Source organism: Labrus mixtus, unplaced genomic scaffold (assembly GCF_963584025.1).
Source record: "Labrus mixtus unplaced genomic scaffold, fLabMix1.1 SCAFFOLD_62, whole genome shotgun sequence".
Taxonomy (NCBI): Eukaryota; Metazoa; Chordata; class Actinopteri; order Labriformes; family Labridae; genus Labrus; species Labrus mixtus.
In genome coordinates, this window is record NW_026870147.1 from 77,501 (window position 1) to 85,000 (window position 7,500).

General features: G+C 41.2%; 7 pseudogenes; all 7 read left to right on the top strand.

Annotated features, from left to right (window-relative positions):
- Positions 1 to 5,962: 5,962 nt before the first annotated feature.
- LOC132964023 (5S ribosomal RNA) lies at positions 5,963 to 6,071 on the top strand (annotated as a pseudogene).
- Positions 6,072 to 6,192: 121 nt separating this feature from the next.
- On the top strand, positions 6,193 to 6,301 carry LOC132964011 (5S ribosomal RNA; annotated as a pseudogene).
- Positions 6,302 to 6,422: 121 nt separating this feature from the next.
- Positions 6,423 to 6,531, top strand: LOC132963871 (5S ribosomal RNA; annotated as a pseudogene).
- Positions 6,532 to 6,652: 121 nt separating this feature from the next.
- On the top strand, positions 6,653 to 6,761 carry LOC132964133 (5S ribosomal RNA; annotated as a pseudogene).
- A 123-nt stretch (positions 6,762 to 6,884) lies between these two features.
- Positions 6,885 to 6,993, top strand: LOC132964034 (5S ribosomal RNA; annotated as a pseudogene).
- A 121-nt stretch (positions 6,994 to 7,114) lies between these two features.
- On the top strand, positions 7,115 to 7,223 carry LOC132964188 (5S ribosomal RNA; annotated as a pseudogene).
- A 121-nt stretch (positions 7,224 to 7,344) lies between these two features.
- On the top strand, positions 7,345 to 7,453 carry LOC132964032 (5S ribosomal RNA; annotated as a pseudogene).
- The last annotated feature ends 47 nt before the right edge of the window (positions 7,454 to 7,500 follow it).

A 7,500-nucleotide genomic window follows, 5' to 3' on the forward strand; every position in this document is an offset into this window, starting at 1 on the left:
TAGGGGGATCGTTTTTCTTTTCACCTTTTTTTCCTGTTTTTTTTCCACAATTTTGTGAAGAATTTTTGTTTTTTGTGAATGTTTGCTCGTATGTCGCGAGCAAACTCACACGGACGGATCACAAAGATGACAGGACCACGGACTGGAGAGATGGAAAAAGGAAAAGAGAACGGACAACAACGTGAACAAACAAACATGGCACTGAAACAAAGGAATGGATTAAACGACAACGAGAAGAACGACGGACAAAAAGGACGGATGAAAACGGCAAATGAAACAGGGAACGGAATGGATGACGGAGAGAGAGGAAGAGAGAGGAGCGGCGGGCTGATTGCTCCGCATGCAGAGAATGGGAGAGGTGGCGAGAGAGCAGAAAAAGAGGAAGCAAAAGTGTCTTTTGAGAGAAAACTAACACTAAACATTGAAATGGTGGGAGACAAAGTTCCTCTAAATCACGTCATGAGCAACATAAAAATGATCTGTGGGGGCCTGCTGGCGTGCAGAACCCTGGGACCTGAAAAACTGGAGGTGACGGTGAGCAACATTAAAGGAAAGGAAAGGCTGCTGGATGGATTTAAAATCGGAGAGACCAGAGTCGTGGCGAGAGAACTAAATAATGATGAGCTGGTGGTGTCTTTTTTAAACCTGCCAGCGTATATCACAGATGAAGAAATAATTTGGAAGCTGACGGGATGGGGAGTGAAACCGACATCACCAATAAAACGCAGAATGTGGCCTGGAACAATGATAGCTGACGGAACGAGGTTTGTCCGGGTCAGATTTAATGACCAGGTACAGTCACTCCCTTACTCCACAAAGTTTAACACTGTGATGGGGAACGAATACTTTAGAGTAATACATGATAGACAACAAAAAGTGTGCAGGATGTGCATCCAGCCGGGACACATCCTGAGAGAGTGTCCAGAATTTATGTGCCACAACTGTGGGGTGCAGGGACACTTTGCGCGAGAGTGCAACGCGAACAGCACAAAATGCACAAACTGTAAAAAAAGAGAAAATGAATGTGAGTGTGAGAACGGAGAGGAAAGCAAGAACGAGGTGGAGGAGGTGTACGAGGATGAAGACGAGGCGGAGGAGGTGTACGAGGAGGAGGCGGAGGAGAAGGAGGTGATCGGAGCAAGCAGGAAGGAGATCAGAGAAGACGAGAACAGTGACGGAGAAATGGAGCAGAGCGGAGAGAGCGGAGGAGAACGGGCGTCAGAGTGCGAGCTGGAGACGCCGGAGCTGGCTGGAGAGGGAGGACAGCAGAAGCAGCGAAAAACGAGCGAGAGAGGGAAAAAAGGAGACGGAAGGGACGTGGCAGAAGACCCGGGGGTAAGCATGAGCACAGAGGGGAGGGAGATGCCTGAGAGTGGTGTTGGACAGGCGGGAGGGAGAAAAATCACGCTAAATAATACGGGTAAAAGCACCAGTCCCAATGAAACGGACAGCGAAATGGATGTGAGTGAACTGGCGAGTGCGCAAAAAAGACTAAGTCTTGGACAACGAAAAAAGTTGGTGAAAAAATTGAAATGTAAGGACAAATAATGACTGACAATAACCCCTGTAAATCCGTTTTTTTTGTTTTTATTTTTATGATAATGGCCTTTAATTTATTTTCGATAAACGTGAATGGACTAAGGAACAAAGAAAAAAGACATGCGATTCTTTCCTTGCAGAATGACGTTTTGTGCCTGCAGGAGACCAGGTGGGATGATTCCCTGGTGGAAGACATAAAAAAAGACTTTGTGGGCCATATTTTCTGCTCCAATGGCACGTCGAGGGCGAGAGGAGTGACGGTTTTAGTCAAAACGGGTCGGGTAACAGGGGTAAATTTGGTTTATGGAGACAAAGAAGGAAGAATAATAGTAATAGACTGTGTGTATGAAACGAAAAATATAAGAATCATAAATATATATGCACCGAATGGAGAAAAAGAAAGGAAAACATTCTTCATTGCAATAAGCAAATGGTGGGAAAGGAATTGTATAATAATCGGTGACTTTAATGTGGCGATGACACCCACCGATGTGTCAAAAAATAATGTGTTTAAGGGGGATGTGAGCAGGGGGACACTTAAAGATATAATGATAACGAAACAATGCATTGATATTTGGAGATTGCTACATCCATGGGAGAGGGTGTTCTCCAGGAGACAAATTGTACTGAATAGATTAAAACAATCTAGAATAGATTATGCTTTGGTGACATGCGAGGTAGTGAGGTGGATTAAAGAAGTTGAATATAAAACTAATATGTGGAGCGATCACGCTGGAATAGAAATCACGTTTAGAAAAGAAACGAATGTACGTAAAGGAGGGATATGGTGCTTTAATGCAAGCTTGCTGGATGATGGAATGTTTGTGAAAAGTATGGAAAGATTGTTGAATGATGTGGGATATGAGTGGAATGAGAGTGAAGATATGAATGTGTGGTGGGATAGTGTAAAAGTCAGAATTAAAAAAAAGTGTATCAATTATAGTAAAGAGAAAAAGTGGAGAGAAAATAGAAAGGAAGAGAATTTGAGAAAACAACTAAGTGAGGAAATAGCATCGCTTGACAGTGTAGATAATGTAGATGTCGAAAAATACATACATTTAAAAGAACAGTTGGGAGTGATTGAACTTAAAAAGAGTAGGGGTGCAGCCATTAGGAGTAAAATACAATATATGTATGAGGGGGAGAGGAGTACAGCCTTTTTTTTAGGTCTGGAAAAACAAAAACAAAAAAGAACAGAAATAAACGAATTATTAAATGAAGCAGGTAAAAGTGTGACAGATAAAAAGGGAATTTTAGAAATAGTAAAGGGCTATTATGAAAGCCTGTTTTCGAGACAGGAGTGTGATAGCGTGAGTGTGAACAGAGCTTTGGGTGCCTTAAAGAAAAAACTAAGCGAGGACGATAAAATGTGGTGTGATTGTGAGTTTACAGAGGGAGAAATCAGAAGTGCTTTAGAGGGGTTAAACAAAAACAAAAGTCCTGGGAGCGATGGCCTAACTGCGGAATTCTACCAAGCTTTCAAAGAGCAGCTGGTGCCCTTGGTGAACAAATTGAGTAAATATATGGAAAAAGTGAAACATATACCAAAAAGTTTAGGGGAAGGGGTGGTTACTATTTTTTACAAAAACAAGGGGGACAATAAAAATCTGGACAACTACAGACCAATCAGCCTACTCAACACAGACTACAAAATCATAGCGAAAACAATAGCCAATAGAATCAGGGAGGTAATAGGAACAATCATAGAACAAACACAATCATACAGTATACCAAACAGAGACATAGCAGACTCAATCATTTCAATAAAACAGACGGTCAGGGATATGGAAGGGGAGGGGGGAATATGGCTAGGGATTGATTTAAATAAAGCTTTTGACAGAGTAGATCACGGGTTCATGGGGAAGGTGTTAGAGAAGTTTGGATTCGGAGAGAGAATGAGAGAATGGATAAATATGTTGTATACAGGAGCGGAAAGCAAGATAAAATGTAACGGGGAACTAACTGATTCTTTTAAAATATCAAGGTCAGTGAGACAAGGATGTCCGATGTCAGCGCTGTTGTACAGCTTGGTAGCAGAGCCGCTGGCAGCACTGATATCGGAAGACGTAAACATAAAAGGTATAGGTAAGGAAAACGTAAAAATAATACAGTATGCAGATGACGTGAATATAATGGTAAAAGGAGAGGAGGATATAGAATTAATATTAAAACATGTACAAACTTATGAAAGAGCATCTGGGGCTAAAGTAAATGAAAATAAGTCAGAAATTATGTTACTAGGTAAGGAATCCAATCTAGTTAATAAGTGGGGATTTAAAACGGTGTGTGAGAGAAGAAAAGTGTTGGGAGTGAATATGGGAAAAAATGAGAATGAATGTGATGATATAACATGGAAAGAGGTGGTGGGTAAAATTAAAAAAACATTGAATTTGTGGAAAGCGAGGGGTCTATTGTTGAGAGGAAGGGTAGCCGTAACAAATGCTCTCGTGTTGTCCAAAGTGAATCATGCGCTGAGTACTTGTACGCTTCCGGACTGGGCCTTTAAGGAGATTTCAAAGACCATTAGGGACTTTATTTGGAAAAACAAAGCAGCGAGTATAGCTCACAAAACAATAATAGGGGCTAAAGATCAGGGGGGGCTAGCTTTGATTGATTTACTTACAAAAAAAGTAGCACTAAGAGTCAAATTGATAGGCAAATTTATGGACCAGAACCGGAACGTAGTTTGGAAAAACCACTTCAAACAATATCTGTGCAGTTTTGGACTCTACAACGAGGACAACCTGTACCAGATCAATAACCCGGATTCATTTAAACACTTGCCACGGTTTTTCCAGGAAGTACTCAGTGCGTGGTATCAGGTTTCATCCTGGACTGTACCAGAGTGCGGAACGAGAGGGTCAGTGCTACGACTGCCCTTCCTCTCGAGCCCGTATTTTAAAAATGGGGAGAGGGTAATTAAGTGTGAAGCTATGTCGAAAGCGGGATATATTAGAATAAGGGATTTACTGAACTGTGGGGGGGATTTTGATTTACAAATGGTGGTGAGGGGTTTAAAAAATAAAGGGTGTGTGTGCAGAAAGGATGTGATTGAGGGAGTGTTTGCAAATGTAAAATTGTCTTTGTCGAGCGAATGGGAAAAATTAATCAAAGAGAAGGAGGGAGTGATGCAGGACGATGTGGGGGGGATCTCCCTGTGCCTAGGGGAGAAGAAACACAACATTATAGATGTCACTACAAAAATTTGGTATAGGTGCGCAATCACACATAGAATACAGAAACCCACATCCGAAGTAAAATGGACAGACACATACCCGGACATAACAAGCAACATGATATGGAAGAACATTAACATTCCGCATACACCACATGCAATATTTGACCTAGATTTCAAACTGAGGCACAGGAGGATCTTCACCTGCATCGTCCTGCATCAGATCCATAAGGAGAGGTATGAAAGAAAGTGTTGTGTATGTGAAAGTACGGATGAGGATTTAATACATTTGTTTGTTACGTGTGGGGAATTGGTTTATTTTTGGGGAAAAATAAGAGAAATGTTGAGGAAATGCAGTAAGAATGAGTGTTGGAATGAAAGGGGGTGGGAATTGTCGGTGTTGTTGGGGGTGGGAACAAAACAAAAAAATCACAATGTAATGAATATAATTTTGGCTTTTGCAAGAAAAGCGGTTTTTAACAGGAGGAATTATGCACTGTATGAAAGTAAGAAAATGAATGTGTGGAGAATGTTTGTGAATGAATGGAAAGCACATCTTAAATTACTGTACATAGCGAATGAGAGTGAGTTTGTGAGAATGTTTGTGGAAGGTGCGAATGTGTGTAGAGTAAACGAGGAGGGAATTATGTGGGATGTCTAAATTATTTTGTTTTTGGTTTTTTTGGTACGAGGGCTTCTTTTTTGGTCATGGGGAAAATGGGTGATTTGATTTGGGTTTTTTTTTTTCTCAGTGGTTTTTTGAGAATACTGTGGGGTTTTTGTATGTTTTTGTGGTTTGTTTTCAGAGGGGTGTTTGCTTTGGGGGAGGGACTCAGAAGAGTTGTCATGAGTTGGGGGTATCAGGGGTGATTTGAGTTTTTTTTTCTGATGCTATGTTTTTATTGTTTTTAGGGTGCCGTTTGCGTCAGAGGGGAGGTTTAATTTAGAGGGTGTATGTATTATAATAACATTTGTTGTAAATGATGTGAAAGAATTATAAATGTTTTTGTAATTTTGATAATAAAAGATAAAAAAAAAAACACGCCTGATCTCGTCCGATCTCGGAAGCTAAGCAGGGTAGGGCCTGGTTAGTACTTGGATGGGAGACCGCCAGGTGCTGTAAGTTTTTTCATTTTTTTGATCATTTGTTTTTTTTTTATCATATAGAGACATATTCACATGTTCAAAACTTCAGCCAGAATCAAGGGCATGACATCTTTAAAAGTCCCCTGTCTGCACACAATAATGGCTTACGGCCATACCACCCTGAACACGCCCGATCTCGGAAGCTAAGCAAGATCAGGCCTGGTTAGTACTTGGATGGGAGACCGCCTGGGAATACCAGGTGCTGTAAGCTTTTTCATTTTTTTGATCATATGTTTTTTTTTTTCATATAGAGACATATTCACATGTCCAAAAATTCAGCCAGAATCAAGGGCATGACATCTTTAAAAGGCTCCTTTCTGCACACAATAATGGCTTATGGCCATACCACCCTGAACTCGTCCGATCTCAGAAGCTAAGCAGGGTCGGGCCTGGTTAGTACTTGGATGGGAGACCGCCTGGGAATACCAGGTGCTGTAAGCTTTTTCATTTTTTTGATGATATGTTTTTTTTTATCATATAGAGACATATTCACATGTCCAAAAATTCAGCCAGAATCAAGGGCATGACATCTTTAAAAGGCCCCTTTCTGCACACAATAATGGCTTACGGCCATACCACCCTGAACTCATCCGATCTCGGAAGCTAAGCAGGGTAGGGCCTGGTTAGTACTTAGATGGGAGACCGCCTGGGAATACCAGGTGCTGTAAGCTTTTTCATTTTTTTGATCATATGTTTTTTTTTATCATATAGAGACATATTCACATGTCCAAAAATTCAGCCAGAATCAAGGGCATGACATCTTTAAAAGGCCCCTTTCTGCACACAATAATGGCTTACGGCCATACAACCCTGAACTCGTCCGATCTCAGAAGGTAAGCAGGGTCGGGCCAGGTTAGTACTTTGATAGGAGACAGCCTGGGAATACCAGGTGCTGTAAGCTTCTTCATTTTTTTGATCATATGTTTTTTTTTTTATCATATAGAGACATATTCACATGTCCAAAAATTCAGCCAGAATCAAGAGCATGACATCTTTAAAAGGCCCCTTTCTGCACACAATAATGGCTTATGGCCATACCACCCTGAACTCTTCCGATCTTGGAAGCTAAGCAGGGTGGGGCCTGGTTAGTACTTGAATGGGAGACCGCCTGGGAATACCAGGTGCTGTAAGCTTTTTCATTTTTTTGATCATATGTTTTTTTTTATCATATAGAGACATATTCACATGTCCTAAAATTCAGCCAGAATCAAGGGCATGACATCTTTAAAAGGCCCCTTTCTGCACACAATAATGGCTTACGGCCATACAACCCTGAACTCATCCAATCTTGGAAGCTAAGCAGGGTCGGGCCTGGTTACTAGTTGGATGGAAGACTGCCTGGGAATACCAGGTGCTGTAAGCTTTTTCATTTTTTTGATCATACGTTTTTTTTTATCATATAGAGACATATTCACATGTCCAAAAATTCAGCCAGAATCAAGGGCATGACATCTTTAAAAGGCCCCTCTCTGCACACAATAATGGCTTACGGCCATACCACCCTGAACTCGTCCGATCTCGGAAGCTAAGCAGGGTATGGCCTGGTTAGTACCTGGATGGGAGACCGCCTGGGAATACCAGGTGCTGTAAGTTTTTTCATTTTTTTGATCATATGTTTTTTTTTTATCATATAGAGACAT